Genomic DNA, 20,566 nt, shown 5'->3' on the forward strand with positions numbered 1-20,566 from the left:
CTTGGGGAGTTCTTGGGAGGTGGCATCAGTAACCCAAGATGGACTGAAGATAGTCACAAGTGAAAGCCATTAGAAGCAGAGACCTCAGAAGCTGAGACATGCATGTGCCAAGTTGGTCAGGGGTTCTCAGAGAATCTGGCTGGAGCACCACGGTGTCCGCTACAGAAAGAAAAGCAAGGAAAGAGGCCAAACAGACAGTCAGGAATTGCTGGGGGCTCCATGCGAACAAGTCTAAGAGAGAAAAACGCCAGGGTGACCCAGTCATCAGGGCGCCCCCCTCCACTGCCACTTCTGTGTTTGACCTCCAGGAGCGCTATTGGGTCCTCACAGGGAATGTCAGAGAAAAATCCCCTCATGCTCCCGACAGAGGGACAGGAAAAGGAACCATTTTGAAATATACCAGGGCATTCTACTCTCTTTAACAAGGTCTGTCAACAGGAGAAACTAACCAGAGCCTAACCAGCTGGGCTTTTATCAGAACCTAACTGACCCAGGCAAAAAAAAAAAACCTCAAAACCTAGGTGGCCCCAGCCTTCCACACGGGAGAAGGGAAATCCCCAACTCAAGCCCAGTCTGGCTGTTCTTTCCCACCTAAGAGGAGAGGGGCACTTAGAAGCACTTGTGAAACTCACAGTCTCAGAACACAGGCTCATTGAGAGACTGAGACCTAGTCATAGGACTACAGAATTCTTTTCCTCTCCCTACACCTTACCAACACATTACTAAAGGCCTATTTACAACAGTTCCATTTATCTAGTACATCATGTCCAGCAATCAAGAAAAAATTACAAGATATACTAAAAGGCAAACAAAACAAAACAAAACAAATAAAAAAACACATGGTTTGAAGACACAGAGTGAGCATTGAAACCAGACTCATATGTGGTAGGATATTGGATGATCAGAACAGAAATCCAAAAGAACCATGATTAATGTGCTAAGGGCACCAATGGACACAGTATACTTCATGCAAGGACAGATAAACAATGTAAGCAGAGAGTTAGAAATTCTATGAAAGAATCAAAAAGAAATGCTAGAGATCAAAAACACTGTAATAGAAAAAAGGAATCCCTTTGATGGTCTTATTAGTAGACTGGACACAACTGAGGAAAGAATCTTTGAGCCTGAGGATATCTCAATAAAAGCCTCCAAAAATGAGACCGGGTGTGGTGGCTCACTCCTGTAATCCCAGCATTTTGGGAGGCTGAGGTGGGTGGATTGTTTGAGGTCAGGAGTTCAAGACCAGCCTGACCAACGTGGTGAAACCCTATCTCTACTAAAAATACAAAATTAGTTGGGCATGGTGGCGGGTGCCTGTAATCCCAGTCACTCGAGAGGCTGAGGCAGGAGAATCGTTTGAACCTGGAAAGTGGAGGTTGCAGTGAGCCAAGATTGTGCTATTGCACTCCAGCCTGGGCAACAAGAGCGAAACTCCATCTCAAAAACAAACAAACAAACCTCCAAAAATGAAAAGCAAATAGAAAAAAAGACTTAAAAAAAAATAGAGCAAAATATCCAAGGACAATGGGCAACTGCAAAGGGGTAACAGATGCATAGTGTAATTCCAGAAGAAGAAGGAAAGAAAGGAACAGAAGAAATACTGGAACAATAATGACTGAGAATTTCTACAAACTCATGATCCAAAACACAGACCCAAGAAACTCAGAGAACACCAAATAGGATACATGCAAAAAAAACAAAACAAAACAAAACAAAAACAAAACAACAAAAGCCCCACACCTAGACATACCATTTTCAAACTACAGAAAATCAAAGATAAAGAAAAAATCTGAAAGAAGTCAAAGGAAAAAAATTTTGCTTCATAAATCTTACAAATAATTACATCCAGCTTCTCAGAAACCATGCAAGCAAGAAGAGAGTGGAATGAAATATATAAAATGTTGAGAGAAAAAACTCTCCAATGTAGAATTCTGTACCCTGTGAAACTGTCCTTCAAAAGTCAAGGAGAAATGAAGAGTTTCTCAGACAAACACAAATTGAGGAAATTTTTTGCCAGTAGACCTGTCATGCAGAAAATGTTAAAAGAAGTTCTTTAGAGAAAAATAAATTGATACAGTCAGAGTCTTGGATCTGCATAGGGAGAAGAAGAGCGTCAGAGAAGAAATCAGTCAATGTAAAATCACAATTTCTATTTTTCTTATTCTTAGTTGATTTAAAAGATAGCACTTTCTTCAAAATAATAATACCAACAACTTACTTGGTTATATGTATGCTTCTATATATGCTTACATATGTATGTGTGTGTATGCACAGCGTCCCGAGTCCCTAGGTGCAGTCCTTCCAGAGGCCACCGTGACTCTGTCTGTCCTGCTTAGAGGAACTGGTTCATTTCCTCCCACCTGCCCTTTTGTTCTTTTTCACTCAAAGTCATCAGGTCCTGACCATTACAGGGACCCTCCTTTGCTCCAATCAGGTGTGGCCTGGAAGCTGGGTCACAGAAAGCAAGGCAGTATCTCTGGATGGGTCACTGCAAGATACTGAAGGGAGGTTTGGGCAAGGTGGCCCCTGACGGTTTCTGCACCTGGGTGCTGAGCACAGGGAGCCCCTGGGGAGGGACCACCCCAGCTTCTGCCTTCCCTGAGAACTGCCTGGTCCCCCAGGTGAAGGGACGGTGTCTGCGTTCCATGCCTCGGTCTCACCTGGCCATGGCAGATTGGACTGGGGTGGATCCCTGCCCTAAGCCTGGGCAGTTACGTTCTCTTTCCCAGGTATTGAAACTGGGACCAGAGACTGTAGTTCAGAAATTTCGGTGGCTGCAGCAGAGAGGTGGTGCAGGGATGCAGCTGGGGAGTCAGACACGGCTGAGCTGCAGGGCTGTGGCTACAATGTGCTCTGCCAAGAGACACAATCCACGGCATTCAAGCTCGTCAATCAGAGCGCTGTAACAATGGTGGGCCCCTAGTAGCCATTTCGTGTCTTCGGTAGCCCTCTCTTGCCCCAAGGCCACATTTTCTTGATCCAGGAATAGACCCCTCATCTAGGTTAGGTTATCAGAGTCTCTAACTCATGATATTGCACGCGAAGCTAGAATATTGCATGGGTGTTTGTTTGTTTTTTAGAGACAGGGTCTTGCTCCACCGCCCAGGCCAGAGCGCAGTGGCCCAATCATAGCTCCCTGCAACCTCGAGCTCCTAGACTCAAGTGAGTCTCTTGACTCACCTCTGCCTCCGCCTCTCAAGTACCTAAGACGATAGGTGCGAGCCACTGTGCTACTGGCTTTCAGTCTTCACCTGAATAACTTATTGAATGGTGGGGCTGAATACAGGCACTGTTGATACTTTCTGCTATGTAAACTGAAATGTACGGGACATTAGTCTGCTGAGAGAGGGAGACAGCAGCACGTGTGGAATGAGGAGAGTCCTGACAGCGTTCCACAGCCTGTGGCTGTTTTCCCTGCCCACCTGTCTTTGTTTCCACATAAAGGAAGTTTATGATAAATCCTCTATTTCCTCTTTTTTTTTTTTTTTTGAGACAGAGTCTCACTCTGTCACCCAGGCTGGAGTGTAGTGGCGCAATCTTGGCTCACTGCAAGCTCCACCTCCCAGGTTCACGCCATTCTCCGGCCTCAGCCTCCCAAGTAGCTGGGACTACAGGCGCCCGCCACCACGCCCAGCTAATTTTTTTGTATTTTTTTTAGTAGAGACGGGGTTTCACTGTGTTAGACAGGATGGTCTTGATCTCTTGACCTCATGATCCGCCCACCTTGGCCTCCCAAAGTGCTGGGATTACAGGCGTGAGCCAAAATTCTCTATTTTCTTAGGTTACTGTTTTTTTTTTTTTTGACAGGGTCTCACTCTGTCACCCAGGCTGGAGTGCAGTGGTGCGATCTCAGCTCACTGCATCCTCCACCTCCCAGGTTCAAGCGATTCTCCTGCCTCAGCCTCCCGAGTAGCTGGGATTACAGGCGCATGACATGACACCCAGCTAATTTTTTGTACTTTTAGTAGAGACAGGGTTTCATCATGTTAGCCAGGCTGGTCTTGAACTCCTGACCTCAAGTGATCTACCTGCCTCGTCCTCCCAAAGTGCTGGGATTACGGGCATGAGCCACTGAGCCTGGCTTTTTTTTTTTTTTTTTTTTTTTTGAGATAGTTTTGCTGTCGCCCAGGCTGGAGTGCAATGGTGCAATCTCAGCTCACTGCAACCTCCACCTCCCGGGTTCAAGAAGATCTCCTGCCTCAACCTCCCAAGTAGCTGAGATTACAGATGCGTGCCACCACATCTGGCTAATTTTTGTATTTTTAGTAGAGACAGGGTTTCACCATGTTGGCCAAGCTGGTCTTGAACTCCTGACCTCAGGTAATCCACCTGCCTCGCCTCCCAAAGTGCTGGGATTACAGATGTGAGCCACCACGCCCAGCCTAGTTCTTGAATGCAAATTTCCTTACCAACCCGGCAAGGAAGTGACAAATTGCAAATTTCATTTAAAGGAGTCCCCAAGCCACTCAGTAGTATTTATCAATAGGATTAGGTAAATGTAACACAGAATGGAATTATTAATAATTAATTTCCACCAATAAAGCTGAATATAAAGGTAAGAGACATTGAAATTATATTACAAAGAGAGAAATAACTGAAAATGACACAAGTGAGATTATTCTAAGAGTTTCTTAGAATCTTAGGATACATTTGCTCACTCATTCAAGCTAGGTCAAGCAGAAAAAAGAATTGGAAGGACAAAGGAATGGGAACTTCGTGGCAACGATGGTCAAAAATGCAGTCACTCATGAAGAATCAGTACCTAGTAAGTCAGAAGAGTGTACCGTGGTGTCTCTCAGGAACTACATAACTCCTCAGCCCTGCAGCTCAGCCCTGTCTGACTCCCCAGCTCCAGCCCTGCACCCCCTCTCTGCTGCAGCCACCAACATCTCTGAACTATATACAGTCTCTGGTCCCAGTTTCAACATCTAGGAAAGAGAACTTAATTGCCCAGCCTTGGGGCAAGGGTCCACCCCAGTCCAATCTGCCATGGCCAGGTGAGATCAGGGCATGGAATGCTGACACAGAAGCTGGCACTGTCCCTTTAGAAAGGATTGGGAGACAGGCAGTTCTCAGGGAAGGCAGGAGCTGGGTGATCCACCCCTACCCCACAGGGGCCTCTGTACTCCACACCCAGGTGCAGAAACTGTAAGGGGCCGCCTTGCTCAAACCTCCCTTGAGGGCACCCGTCCAGAGACATTGCCTTACTTTCTGCCTTATTTTCTGCCAGGTGACCCTGACTCCCAGGCCATACCCGATTGGAGCAAAGGATGGTCCCTGTAATGGTCAGGACCTTTTTCAATGGTGAGTCTTGAAATTTTTTTTTTTTTTTTTTTTTTTTTGAGACGGAGTCTCGCTCTGTCGCCCAGGCTGGAGTGCAGTGGCCGGATCTCAGCTCACTGCAAGCTCCGCCTCCCGGGTTTACGCCATTCTCCTGCCTCAGACTTCGAGTAGCTGGGACTACAGGCGCCCACCACCTTGCCAGGCTAGTTTTTTTTTTTTTTTTTTTTTTTTTAGTACAGACGGGGTTTCACGGTGTTAGCCAGGATGGTCTCCATCTCCTGACCTCGTGATCCGTCCGTCTTAGCCTCCCAAAGAGCTGGGATTACAAGTTTGAGCCACCGCGCCCGGCCTGAGTTTTGAAATTCAAATGACCTGCAGTGAAACAGAAAAAAGGGTAGTAGGAGACAATGAACCAGCACCCCTCAGCAGGAAGGGCAGAGTCATGGTGGCCTCTGGAAGGACTGGACCCAGGACCCAGGGACTCGGGACACCATCTGACCCTCTTCTTCTCTGCTCCCTTTTGCTTCTCCCTATAGAATGCCCTCATCTTCTCCGCCTGGGACCTCATATGCATCATGCCAGGAAGCACGGCAGGAGGCCCTTCAGATTGATGTCCGACCAGCCCTACAATGAAGGCAAAAGCAGCTTTCTCCAATTTGAGCTTGAAAAATCCTCCATGAGGACTTGTTAGGAAAAAATATATATGACAAAATATTTAAAACAAAAGTAGGGCCAGGCGCGGTGGCTCAAGCCTGTAATCCCAGCACTTTGGGAGGCCGAGACGGGCGAATCACGAGGTCAGAAGATCGAGACCATCCTGGCTAACACGGTGAAACCCCGTCTCTACTAAAAAAAATATATATATACAAAAAATTAGCCGGGCGAGATGGCGGGAGCCTGTAGTCCCAGCTACTCGGGAGGCTGAGGCGAGAGAATGGCATAAACCCGGGAGGCGGAGCTTGCAGTGAGCTGAGATCCGGCCACTGCACTCCAGCCTGGGCGACAGAGCGAGACTCCGTCTCATAAAAAAAAATAATAAAAAAAAAAGTAGAAAAATTGTACTTTTAAACCAGTGATGTACTCATCACCGGTTTTCAACAATTATCAACCAACGGGCAATCATGTTTCATCTGTACAACCGCCCTCCACTGGATTATTTATTTTAAAGCAAATCTCAAATATTCTGTCACTTCCTCTGAAATACTTCTGACATATCATAAGGAGTTTTAAAAACTTAATCATGGCCGGGCGCGGTGGCTCACGCCTGTCATCCCAGAACTTTGGGAGGCCGAGGCGGGCGGATCATCAGGTCAGGAGATCGAGATCATCTTGGCTAACATGGTGAAACCCCGTCTCTGCTAAAAATACAAAAAATTAGCCTGGCGTGGTGGCAGGCGCCTGTAGTCCCAGCTGCTCAGGAGGCTGAGGCAGGAGAGTTGCTTGAATCTGGGAGGCGGAGCTTGCAGTGAGCCGAGATTGCGTGACTGCACTCTGGCCTGGGCGACAGAGCCAAACTCCGTCTCAAAAAAAAAAAGCCAAAACTTAATCATAATGCCAATATCATGCTAAAAAAATTAGCAAACACTCCTTAATACCATGAGCATAGTCAACCAGTGTTCACATTTCTTTAATTGTCTTAAAAATTGAAAAACTGGACCAGAGCAATTGGGCAAGAGAAAGAAGTAAAGGGCATCCAGATTGGAAAGGAAGAAGTCAAGTTAGCCTCGTTCACAAACATGACCTTATACCTAGAATAACTCAAAGATTTCACCAAAAAAATGTTAGAACTGATAAACGAATTTGGTAAATTTGCAGCATACAAAATCAACATACAAAAGTCAGCAGCACTTATATATGTCAATAGCGAATAATCTGTTAAAAAAATCAGGAAAGCAATCCCATTTATAAAAACTACAAAGAATATTAAATATCTAGGAATCAATCTAACCAAAGAAGTGAAAGGTCTATACAAGGAAAACTATAAAACTCTGATGAAAAAAATAGAAAAGGACATACAAAAAAGTGAAAAGTTATTCCATGCTCATGGATTGAAAGAATTAATAGTATTAAAATGACAATACTATCCAAAGCTATTTACAGATTCAATGCAATCCCTATCAAAAATAGCAATGACATTCACAGAAATAGAAAAAAATCCTAAAATTTATATAGAACCACAATGGACTCAGTATAGCCAAAGCAATCCTAAGCAAAAAGAACAAAGTTGGAGGCATTACACTACCAACTTCAAAATATATTACAAAGCTATAGTAACCAAAACAGCATGGTACTGGCATAAAAACAGACAAATATACCAATAGAACAGAATAGAGAACTCAGATATAAATCCACACATTCACATCCAATTCATCTTTGACAAAGGTACGAAGAACATACAATGGAAAAAGGATAGTCTTTTCAACAAATGTTGGTGGAAAAACTGGATAAACTATACGCAGAAGAATGAAATGAAACCCTATCACTCACCATACACAAAAATCAAATCAAAATGGATTAAGATTTGAATGTAACACCTGAAATTATGAAACTACTAAAACAGAACATTTGGAAAATGCTCCAAGACATTGGCCGTGGGCAAGCAAAGATTTTTTTGTGTAAGACCTCACAAGTACCAACAACAAAAGCAAATCAAAATAGACAGATGGGATTACATCAAGCTAAACAGCAAAGGAAACGATCAACCAAATGAAGAGACAACTCACAGAATGGCAGGAAATATTTGCAAACTACCCATTTGACAAGAGATTTATAATCAGAATATATAAGAAGCTTAAACAACAGAAAAAAAGAAAATAAAAAACCCACAAATAATCTGATTTTAAAATGGGCAAAAGACTGGAATAGACATTTCTCAAAAGAAGCCATACAAGTGGCTAACAGGTATATGAAAAATGTTCAATATCACTAATCAAATGCCAATGCAAATCAAAACCACAATGCAGTATCATTTCACCCCACTTAAAATGGCTTGTGTCAAAAGAAACAAACAGTAACAGATGCTGGTAAGGATGTGGAGAAAGGGGAACCCTTCCTCATACACTGTTGATATGAATGTCAACTGGTATAGCCCCTACGGGGGACAGTATAAAGCTTCCTCAGAAACCTACAAATAAAACTATCAAGTGATCCAGCAATTCCACTATTGTGTATATATTCAAAGGAAAGGAAATCAATACATCAAAGCGACATCTATGCTCCCATGTTTATTGCAGCACTACTCATGATAGCCAAGATACGGAATCAACTGAAGGGCTCATCAACAGATGAATAAAGAGAAAGGAGTACATATACACAATGGAATATTATTCAGCCATTAAGAAAAAGCCAGAAGCGGCGGCTCACACTTGTAATTCCAGCACTTTGGGAGGCAGAGGCAGGAGGATCTCTTGGGGCAAGAGTTCAAGACCAGTCTGGACAACATAGGGAGACCTCATCTCTACTGAAAAAAAAAAAAAAAAAAAAAAAAAAAGGCAGGCATGATGGTATGTGCCTGCAGTCTCGGCTACTCTGGAGGCTGAAGGGAGGATTGCTTAAACCTGGGTGTTCAAGGCTGTAAGGAGCCATGATTGCACCACTGCACTCCAGCCTGGGCAGCAGATTGAGAGAAAAAAAAAAAAAAAGATCCTGTCACTTGCAGCAACATGGATGGAAGTGGAGGCTGTTCTGTAAAGTGAAATAAGCACAGAAAGACACATGTCACATATTCTCACTCATACGTGGGAGCTAAAAACACAGCTCTCATGGAAAGAGAGTAGAATGTTGGTTACCAGAGGCTGGAAGGGGAGCAGGGAGGGAGGAATAAAGGGGAAAAAAAGAATATAAATATATTTATAACCACCGAACTGCACACTTAAATATGGTAAAGAGGTACTGACCATTTTTTATTTGGGTTAATAAAAAGGAATAAGAGCAAAAAAAATTTAAAAATGATAAAGAGGAACAGGCGCGGTGGCTTACGCCTGTAATCCCAGCACTTTGGTAGGCCAAGGCGGGCAGATCACGAGGTCAGGAGATGGAGACCATCCTGGCTAACACGGTGAAACCCTGTCTCTACTAAAAATACAAAAAATTATCCAGGCGTGGTGGCGGGCGCCTGTAGTCCCAGGTACTCGGGAGGCTGAGGCAGGAGAATGGCATGAACCCGGGAGGCAGAGCTTGCAGTGAGCCGAGATCAAGCCACTGCACTCCAGCCTGGGCTACAGAGGGAGACTCCGTCTCAAAAAACAAACAAACAAAGATAAAGACAGCAAATTACATATGTATATTTTACCTCAATAAAAAGAACAAAGAAAAAAACTTGAAAAATTGCCTTCAAATCAGGATCCAAACAAGCTTCATTCACTGCATTTTATGGCTGTGTCTCTGCAGACACCTTCAATCTACAAATTCCTCCTCTTTTGTCCTCCTTGTAGCTTTTATTTATTTATTTATTTTTCCAAGAAACTGAGCCATGTGCCATCTAGAGGTCCCCGCATTCCAGGCCTTGTGTGGCATCTCTGCAGGGTCTTTCCACAGGATCCTCTGTCTGACCTCATTGGCAGCTAGATCTAGAGGCCTCCTTTCCCACGCTGGGGTGTGCAGGTGAGCTACCTCACAGGTGGCGCGTGCTCCCTCAGCATCAAGATGGGAGACAGCGAGCCTGCTGGCGTCTCTTTTCCTGAGCCTGGAGAAAGGTTTCAGGTGTCTCATATGGCCATGATTTTAGGGCTTCCCATCAGGTTTCTGCCTGAGGGCTTTGGCAGATATTGATCACCATTGCTGGGATCCATTTCTTCTTCAGTATCCATTATCCATCTATCATTCCTTCTTAACTTATTAGCTAGAATTCTTTCTAAAGTGAGTTGGCTCACCTTTTCTCTAAAGGGCTAGACAGTAAATATTTTAGGCCTGATGAACCACATATAGTCTGTCGAATCTTCTTCTTTTTTTATTGTCCTTTAAAAATGTGAAAATCTTCCTTGACAGTAGGCATTACAAAAACAGGCTGCAAACCAGATTTGGTCCATGGGCCATAGTTTGCCAACTTCTGTCTAAAAAGAAGAGAACTTTTCCTCATCCACTATCTGGTTGCCTTAAAGTATAGGATAACTTGGACAAGAGAGGTGGGATTCTTTTCTTTTAATTCTCAATTTCAGAATGATGGTTTGAGGCTGGGCTCATGCCTGTATTCCCAGCACTTTGGAAGGCTGAGGCAGGAAAATTGCTTGCATCCAGGAGTTCAAGACCAGCCTGGGCAACATGGCAAAACCCTATCTCTACAAAAAATACAAAAATTAGCTAGGCATGGTGGTATACATGGCTGTAGTTCTAGGTACTTGGGGGTGCTGAGGTATGAGGATTGCTTGAGCCTGGGAGATCAAGGATGCTGTGAGCCATGATCACACCACTGCACTCACCCTGGGTGAAAGAGTGAGAATCTGTCTCAAAAATAAATAAATAGGCTGGGCGCGGTGGCTCATGCCTATAATCCCAGCACTTTGGGAGGCCAAGGTGGGTAGATCACGAGGTCAGGAGATCGAGACCATCCTGGCTAACACGATGAAACCCCGACTCTACTAAAAATACAAAAAAATTAGCCAGGTGTGGTGGCAGGTACCTATAGTCCCAGCTACTCGGGAGGCTGAGGCAGGAGAGTTGCTTGAACCTGGAAGGTAGAGGTTGCAGTGAGCCGAGATTGTGCCACTGCACTCCAGCCTGGGTGACAGAATGAGACTCCTTCTCAAAAAAATAAAAATAAAAATAAAAATAAATAAATAAATGAAAATAACAGTCTGACACCCTTATATGCTCCAAAGGTGATTAATTGGACACCTCATGTCACCAGCTCACCTGTTCTCGACTCACCATTCCCTCCAGGCACTACTACAGCTGCCAACTTTGCTCAGGTGAGACTTGGCTGCTCCTGCATCCGCTGTACCTCTTACTTTTTCTTTCCTGTCCCAGGACTCCTAGGACACTGTCATATGTGACGATTGCAGAAATCTGCAAGATACTTGCATCTGGGCAGCCTGGAAGAGTGGGGAAGATAATGCCTCCTAGGGTGGTCCTTGACCAATAGAGGAAAAAAAGCCAGGGGGAGGTAAACGTGTCCCCCTGTGTCCTTAAGTGAGCAATTTTGAGGCATATTTTAGATGATTCCACCAAAGGTCCTGCAAGAATATGGTCCACAGTCATAACCACCTCAGCACAGCACCCTTGTACTGGCTTCCCTCCTTTCCTATTCCTCCCTCCTGCCCCTGGAGTAACTTTGAAATTGAACTACCTGATGTTGTTCTGCCCAGTCACGGTGCTCCCAGCCACTGGTGAGGGATTTGCTCTGCTATCCACTCTGGTAGCAGCTTCATGGTTCAGGGACAGCTTCATTCAGATGTTCCCCAAGCGATGCTGCAAATTCGTCTTCAAGTGGGTAAACCTTCTCAAAATGTAGAGATTTTTGCCGGGTGTGGTGACATGCACCTGTAGTCCCACCTACTCAGAGACAGGAGGATCATTTGAGTCCAGGAGTTCAAGGTTGCAGTGAGCTATGACGGTGCCACTGCATTCTAGCCTGGGCAACAGAGCAAGACTCCATCTCTAAATAATAATAATAATAAAGAAGAAGAAAGGCTGGGCGCAGTGGCTCATGCCTGTAATCCTAGCACTTTGGGAGGCTGAGAACGACAGACTGCCTGAGCTCAGGAGTTCAAGACTAGACTGGGCAACCCAGTGAAATCTCATCTCTACTAAAAATACGAAAAAATTAGCCAGGCGTGGCGGCACGCACCTGTAGTCTCAGCTACTCGGGAGGCTGAGGCAGGAGAATTGCTTGAATCTGGAAGGTGGAGGTTGTGGTGAGCCAAGATTGTGCCACTACACTCCAGCCTGGGCAACAGAGTGAGATTCTGTCTCCAAAAAAAAAAAAAAAAAGAAGAAGAAGAAGTAGGAAAAAAAGTCTTATATTCTATTTTGTCTGATATTGATATAGAAACTTCAACTCTCTTACGGTTACTGTTTGCAAGGTATAATTTTTTCCATCCTTTTGCTTTCCACCTATTTGTGTCTTTAAATCTATGATGTTTCTATTATAGACAGCATATGGGTGGGGTCTTGCTTTTTCATCCAGTATGACTATCTCTGTCTTTTGAGGTATTTAGTCTATTCACATTTAATAAAATTCCAGATATGGGTGGATTTATGCTGCCATTTTGCTATTCGTTTTATATTTGTCTCCTGTCTCTTCAGGTCTGCTTTACTGCGTTATTTTATGTTAAATGTGTTTTCATGCCGGGCGCGGTGGCTCAAGCCTGTAATCCCAGCACTTTGGGAGGCTGAGACGGGCGGATCACGAGGTCAGGAGATCGAGACCATCCTGGCTAACACGGTGAAACCCCGTCTCTACTAAAAAATACAAAAAATTAGCCGGGCGAGGTGGCGGACGCCTGTAGTCCCAGCTACTCGGGAGGCTGAGGCAGGAGAACAGCGTGAACCCGGGAGGCGGAGCTTGCAGTGAGCTGAGATCTGGCCACAGCACTCCAGCCTGGGCGGCAGAGCGAGACTCCGTCTCAAAAAAAAAAAAAAATGTGTTTTCATGAACTACATGGATTTATCTATTGATTTCTTTTTCACTTTTTGTTTTTTAGTTTTTTCATCAGTGATTGCTCTAGGGATTACAATTCACATCTTAATTTAGCACAGTCTGTCAAATTTGCTTTTTTTTGTTTTTGAGATGGAGTCTTGCTCTTTCACCAGGTTGGAGTGCAGTGGCACAATCTTGGCTCACTGCAACCTCTGCCTCCCGGGTTCAAGCGATTCTCCTGCCTCAGCCTCCCAAGTAGCTGGGAATACAGTCACGTGCCACCACATCCAGCTAATTTTGTATTTTTAGTAGAGCTGGGGTTTCACCATGTTGGCCAGGATGGTCTCGATCTCTTGACCTCGTGATCCACCTGTCTTGGCCTCCCAAAGTACTGGGATTACAGGCATGAGCCACCGCACCCGGCCCAAATTTACTTAATTTCAGTAAAATATAGAAACCTCGGTCAGGTGCAGTGACTCACACCTGTAATCCCAGCACTTTCGGAGGCCGAGGTGGGCAGATCACCTGAGGTGAGGAGTTCGAGACCAGCCTGGCCAACATGGTGAAACACTATCTCTACTAAAAATATTAAAATTAGCCGGGCGTGGTGGTGGGTGACTGTAATCCTAGCTACTGGGAAGGCTGAGGCAGGAGAATCACTTGAACAATGGTTCAAGTGAACGGCGGAGGTTGCAGTGAGCCAAGATCATGCCTCTTCATTCTAGCTTGGGCAAAAGAGTAAAACTCTGTCTCAAAAAAAAAAAAAGAACCCTCGCTCCAACGTCTCACTTCCCCTCATCCTTTTGCTATTATAAATGCAACTGTACAGTGTTATGATGATGCTATATTTAATATTACATATTTTTAAAAGACAAGAGAAGAACGAGTGTCTTTATAGACTTTAATATTTACCTGATATTTCTGATATTCTTCATCTCTTGTGAATTGAAGTTACTATCTAGAGTAACTCTCAGCTTGAAGAATTTCCTTTAGTATTTCTTGTAAGGCAGGTCATTAGCAACAAATGCTTTCAGTCTTTATCTGGGAATGTATTTATTTTACCTTTATTTTGATATTGCTGGATATAAAATTTTTGGTTGACAGTTTGCTCTATTCTAGCATTTGGAATACGTCCTTCCACTACCTTTGGCTTCCAGTTTTTCCTGATAAGCAGTCAAGTCATTAATCACATTTCCCTTGTTGCTTCAAGAATAAGAAAATACACAGACCAAAATGTCACAGATTCACACTGTTTTTACTTAAAGTTTAGTAATTTTAATGAATAAATGCTTCTCCGTTTGCTGTATGCCTTTGGTCTATTATTTCCAGAGGCTGCAATGGTTATTTTTGACAGTTTTGTCCAGTATCATTGTGGCATTTAAGGGGCAAGATTTGTTGACCTCACTCTGTTGTCATGTCAGACATGAGAAAATGGTTTGTTGGTATTTATTTTTATTTTTTCCAGATGAAATGAGAGGCCACTGAGATGTATTAAGCAGTGGAGGGACATAAACTGTGTTTTAAAAGACTGCTTTAGACATTCACATTAGTTAATTATTGCTGCACAAAAACTTACCCCAAATTGATATACTTACAACAACACACATTTATTATGTCATAGTTTCTGTAGGAAATTTACAAGCAGTTTAGCTGGATGGTTCTGACTCAGGGTCTCTCATGAAGTTGCAAGCAGTATGTCAGCTGGGACTTGACTGAAAGTGGAGAATCCACCTCCGAGCCCACCTACTTAGCTGCTGTAGGAGCCCTCAGTTCCTCACCATGGATTTCTCCATGGGGCTGCTCTCAGTGTGGCATCTGGCCTCCTCCAAAGTGAGTGATCTGAGACAGTGTGGCCAAAATGGAAGTCCCAGTGTCTTTTTATGACCTGGTCCATGAAGTCCCCCACCGTCACTGCCTTATTCTATTCATTAGAGGTGAGTCACTAAGTTCAGCTCACACTCAAGAGGGAGGACATTAAGCTCCGCCTCTTGAAGACAGGAGTATAAAAAAAGTTGTGGATATATTTTGTAAACCATCACACTGCTGTTTGGAGAATGGACTGTAACAGAGAAAAGAAAGATGAGTCAGATCAGTCTGTGGCTATTGCAGCCACCCAGGTGAGAGCTGGTCAGAGCCTGAACTAAGACAGTGGCATAATGATGGAGACAAGCGGATAGATTTGAAGTAGATTTTTCAAGTGGATCTGATGCAGAATTTGCCTTGGGTTGAATAGAAGTCATGGGGGAACAGAAGTTACAAATGGTTTTCAGGTGTCTGGTATTGGTAACTAAGGACCTGGTGGCCCCATGTCCCGAGAGGAGAAAACAGAAGAAAGATGACATTTGGGTTGCTCGTGGAGATGTTTGAGATGCCCATGGAAAACCCAAAGATGAGGTTAAGAGGCAGTTAGATTAGTTAAAGACACAAGTCTAGAAATCAGGGAAGACATGAGAGCTGGAGATAAATTTGAGAATTCTCAGCACATAGATGGTTTTAAAGACGTGGGCTAAATAAGATCTCTTAGGAAGAGAGTGGAAGTAGAGAAGAGATCCAGGTCTGAGTCCTGAGGAACTGCAATATCTAGAGAATAAGCAGAAGGACAACAAGAAGGAAGTCCAAGAAGAAACAAGTGATGGGGTGGAAGTAAATCCAGGAGTATTGTACTGCAGATACAGAGGAAGAATAGCTCTGTATTTCAAGAGGGTCAGAGCTATCATTGGTGTCGATAACTGTCGAGAAATCAAATCGAATGAAAACAGAGAAGTGCTCTTTGGATATGGAAGAAATGATGGCATTGGCATGAAAGAGACAGAAGACAGAGAGGAGTGGATTGAAACATGAATAGAAGAGGAAAGATTTAAGGATTGGGGTGTTCATTATTACACTCATTGGGTAAGACCTTTCAAACTGCGATCTATCTGACCTTCTAAGTTTCCACGAAATGTGTTCACTTCATCCTCATGCCTGCCTTCATCTCAGTTACCATAAAGTCTCATCTGGACGTCTCATCAATAGCATCCTAACTGGTCTCCCAGGTTCCCCTCAGATCTTTTCTCCATAGGGTAGCCTGAAAGAGCTGCAAACCCATTTCTGATCATGTCACTCTTGTATTTAAAAGCCTTCTCAGGCTACCCATTGCCTGGAGATGAAGTCTAAACTAAGTTTCTAGGCCATCTGGCTCCTGTCTACCTCTCTGGCCTGGCTTCTCTCTCCCTCTCTCTCTCTCTCTCTGGACCGGCCTTTCTCTCTCTCTGCCTTACTCTCTCTCTCTGGTCTGCCCTCCTCCCCCAACCCTGGCCTCTCTCTCTCCCCTTTACTTTCTCTTTCTCTCTAGCCTGGTCCCTCTCTCTCCCCCTTACTTTCTCTCTCTCTCTCTGGCCTGGTCTCTCTCTCTCTCCCTCTCTCTCCCCCCCGCCCCTTGCTCTCTCTCTGGCTTGGCTTCTCTTTCTCTCTCTGGCCTGGCTCCTCTGTCTCCCTTATTCTCTCTCTCCCCCTTACTCTCTCTCTCTGTCTCGCCTGGCCCCTCTCTCTCTCCCTTACTCTCTCTCTGGCCTGGCCTCTCTCTCTCTCTCTCTCACTTTCTCTCTCTCTCTCTGGCCTGGCCTCTCTCTCTCTCTCTCTCCCCCCCTCCTCTCTCTGGCCTGGCCTTGCTCTCTCCCCTTACTGTCTCTCTCTCTCCTTTTGATGTCTGCACTCCAGACATTTTCTTTACTGTCATTTCTGATTTTCTCCACTGTACCCTATTCTGTTTGTCCTCCAGATTCAAGTCACAAGTCTCAGTTTAAACGTAATTTCCCTGGAAAGGACTTCTTGGCCTCTTTTTGAGGTTGCTGCATTTGTTAAAAATTATCAGAGACAGCTTCTCTTTTCTCCTTTTCTGCCATTAGCACCAGATGAACTGTGTCTCTGATTCAGCTGTATCCCAGCACATGACACCTAGTAGGCACTCAGTATTTCTTCAATGGATTAAGTGAAACCAACTTCTAATTTTCATAAAAATTCTCCAACAGAATTCTTCTTCTTCTCCCTCCTCCTCCTCCTCCTCCTCCTCCTCCTCCTCTTCTTCTTCTTCTTCTTCTTCTTCTTCTTCTTCCTCTTCTTCTTCTTTCTCCTTCTCCTTCTTCTTTTCTTCTTTTTTTTGGGGGGCAGGGGGGCAGGGGGACAGAGTCTTGCTCTGTCGCCGAGGCTGCAGTGCAGTGGTGTAATCTCACTTCACTGCAACATCTGCCTCCCAAGTTCAAGCGATTCTCCTGCCTCAGCCTCCCAAGTAGCTGGGACTACAGGCACCCGCCACCACACATGGCTAATTTTTGTATTTTTAATAGAGACGGGGTTTCACCATGTTGGCCAGGCTGGTCTCAAACTCCTGACCTCAAGTGATCCGCCTGCGTTGGCCTCCCAAAGTGCTGGGATTCCAGGCGTGAGCCACCACACCTGGCCCGGAATTCTTCTTAAACAGGAAAATGACTTGAGAACTTAAATGACTTCAGGAGTATTTAAGCAATGCAAGCTAATTTGGACAATCTAGACAAAGCTTTGGAAGAAACAACAGATCCACAATATCTCAGGAGGCAAGACCTATAGATCCAACTACTATTTTTTTTTTTTTGAGACAGAGTCTTGCTCTGTCACCCAGGCTGGAGTGCAGTGGCACGATCTTGGCTCACTGCAAGCTCCATCTCCCAGGTTCACGCCATTCTCCCGTCTCAGCCTCCAGAGTAGCTGGGACTACAGGCACCCACCACCACCACACCTGGCTAATTTTTTTGTTTGTGTTTAGTAGAGACGGGTTTCACCATGTTAGCCAGGAGGGTCTCTATCTCCTGACCTTGTGATCCGCCCGCCTCAGCCTCCCAAAGTGCTGGAATTACAGGCCTGAGCCACTGCACCCAGCCGACCCAATTACTTTTAAATCATTGCGACTTATAGACTGAATGTAATGCTTTCATTATGGGTTGTTTGTTAATCCATTTAACAATAAATGGATTAACCAACCTTTTGGTTGAAGGAGAAGTGAGTTGAATAATCCCCAATTCTGTAGGCACAATTAGTTATACATACATTAATTGGTCTGCTTTCAATTCCGGCACTATTTTTAAAAAAATCTAAGAGGAGAGGTAGTAGGAGTTTAACAGCCATATATTCTTTCCAACATTTTGAGAGAGCAAGTGAAAACGAACCCTGAAGCAAGCCAACAGCAGGGGCACTCATTAACTTAATACACTTTAATCTTGTGACTACAAGCTGGAGCTGGATCCTTTGAATTGGAGCTGCAGACTTCCATCTCCAACCACCTGCAAGACATCTCAGCAGGGGTGTCCTGCTGGCACCTCTAACTCAGCACAACCCAGTCTGAACTCATTATCATCCCATTGCAGAAACCTGCCCTCCTCCTGGGTTCTCTGTCTCAGCCGTGGGCCATCCCCAGGCACACAAGCTGGGGGTCACAGCAGCATTTTCCCTGCCCCTGCTCCTGGCCCCTATCTCCCACCTCCAAGGCTGTTGTATCCTCTGGACTTGACACCAACTTCACAGCAGTTAGCCGCAGCTCCTTCTCAGGCTGCGTTAATGCTCACTGGAGCCTCTTAATTTACATTCTCACCTTCTCACTTCCTTCTGTAAGGCCCCCTCAGCTAGGAGAAATGCCTTTGAAAACTCAGATATGTCCTTTCACCCACTCAGAGCAAGCAAACCAAAAAAAAAAAAAACCAAACGTTTCACGTTCCTCATAATGATGCATACTTGTTGAACATCTACCATGTGCAAGCTCTCTGCTCAGTGCTTGGCATATCTTATTACATTCAATCCTTAGAGATGGCCCTCAGTTAATACAGACCTAACTTCCTCCCAAGATCTGGCCCTCCCTGCCTTGCCCACCTCATCTAGATTTCTCCTTGGCCTGCCAGGTGCCGGTCTCAGTGGCCTTTCTTTTCCAAGTATGCATGCCTGGCCTTTGCCCTGGCAGTTCTGCTCTCTGGAAATGCTCTAGCCTGGGTCTTAGCTTGCTTGGCCCCTTCATGACATGACTCTCAGTTCAAATGTAAGTTTCTCAGCGGCCATCTCTGATCTCCCCAAGAAGATCTCTCCTATTACCACAGAATACTAGCACTGATCACCTGTCCTTATTTCATTTGTTCCTCCCACCCCCTCCCCACCCACTCAGCTCCTTCAACAGAATGCAGGCTCTACCAGGGCAAGGATCACATCCAATTTGTTCACTGAGCTCCAGGGAGCAGCGTAGTGCTGGGCACTTAGGGGACACTCAATAAATATTTGTTGAATAAATGAAGACATGTTCCCTTATAAGTTCTCCATAATAGTCACTATTATCAGTATCTGGAGCTCTTTTTTCTTTTTTTTTTTTTTTTTTTTCTTTTTTTTTTTTTTTTTGAGACGGAGTCTTGCTCTGCCGCCCAGGCTGGAGTGCAGTGGCCGGGTCTCAGCTCACTGCAAGCTCCGCCTCCTGGGTTTACGCCATTCTCCTGCCTCAGCCTCCCAAGCAGCTGGGACTACAGGCGCCGCCATGTCGCCCGGCTAGTTTTTTTTGTATTTTTTTGTAGAGACGGGGTTTCACCATGTTAGCCAGGATGGTCTCGATCTCCTGACCTCGTGATCCGCCCGTCTCGGCCTCCCAAAGTGCTGGGATTACAGGCTTGAGCCACCGCGCCCGGCCTGGAGCTCTTTTCTCTAATACTCTTTCCTTACTGACATGGGCATTACCTTTCTTTTTTTTCCTTATAGACAGGCTCTCACTTAGTCACACAGGCTGAAGTGCAATGGCACAACTATAGCTCACTATAACCTCAAACTCCTGGGCTGAAGCAATCCTCCTGCCTCAGCCTCCTGAGCATCTAGGACTACAGGGGTATCACCATACCTGGCTGGGGGCAGGAGGCGGGGGGCAGTGTCTCGCTATGTTGCCCAGGATGGTCTTGAACCCTTGTCTCAAGCAATCCTCCCACCTCGGCCTCCCAAGGTGCTGGGATTACAGGTGTGAGCCACGGCGCTCAGCCATGGGCATTACCTTTGAAAACATCCAGATTTGATGGCGTTAATCTCCCTGTTTAGAACTTTCCGTGATTTGGATACAAAGATGGGAACAACAGACATGGAGGATTCCAAAAGGCAGAAGGTGTGGAGGGGTAAAAGTTGAAAAAGGTTGGCGAAAGGATTATTAGAAGCATCACGCAATATATCAATGTAACAAACCTGTACATGTACCAAATCTAAAATTAAAACAAAACAAAAACACAACAACCAAACAAAAACCTTTCCGTGATCATCAGGAGCCTGTCATCCTCTCACCCCCTACTTCATGCTAGGAATTGTGCTGCAGGCTTCACAACAGCACCAGCGGCTCCCTTTGGCAACTACCAGAGAGGTCCCTTCTCCAGAGGTTTCTGTTGGCTCTGGGCACTTTTGCTTTGTGGGCTCTTCTTCCACTAAAAAAAAAAAAAAATTAAAAATGCTACTTTCCACTGCATTTAGTACTTTTTCTTTTCTTTTCTCTCTTCCTTCTCCTTCTCCTTTCTTCTTTTTTGACACAGTTTCACTCTGTTGCCCAGGCTGGAGTGCAATGGTGTGATCTTGGCTCACTGCAACCTCCACCTGCTGGGTTCAAGTGATTCTCGTGACTCAGCCTCTCGAGTAGCTGGGACTTCAGGTGCCCGCCACCACGCCCATATAATTTTTGTATTATTAGTAGAG

The 20,566-nt window shown here is 44.9% G+C and overlaps 1 long non-coding RNA gene across 1 annotated transcript in view; it reads right to left on the reverse strand.

Annotated features, from left to right (window-relative positions):
• Positions 1-11,763, reverse strand: part of LOC117069003 — a 32,071-nt gene extending 20,308 nt beyond the window's left edge. The window contains exon 1 of the long non-coding RNA XR_004431338.1: positions 11,567-11,763. This is a non-coding gene — a long non-coding RNA (uncharacterized LOC117069003). The remainder of the gene's footprint in view (positions 1-11,566) is intronic.
• Positions 11,764-20,566: the final 8,803 nt, after the last annotated feature.

This window comes from Trachypithecus francoisi, unplaced genomic scaffold, assembly GCF_009764315.1.
Source record: "Trachypithecus francoisi isolate TF-2019V2 unplaced genomic scaffold, Tfra_2.0 Lachesis_group21, whole genome shotgun sequence".
Lineage (NCBI taxonomy): Eukaryota > Metazoa > Chordata > Mammalia > Primates > Cercopithecidae > Trachypithecus > Trachypithecus francoisi.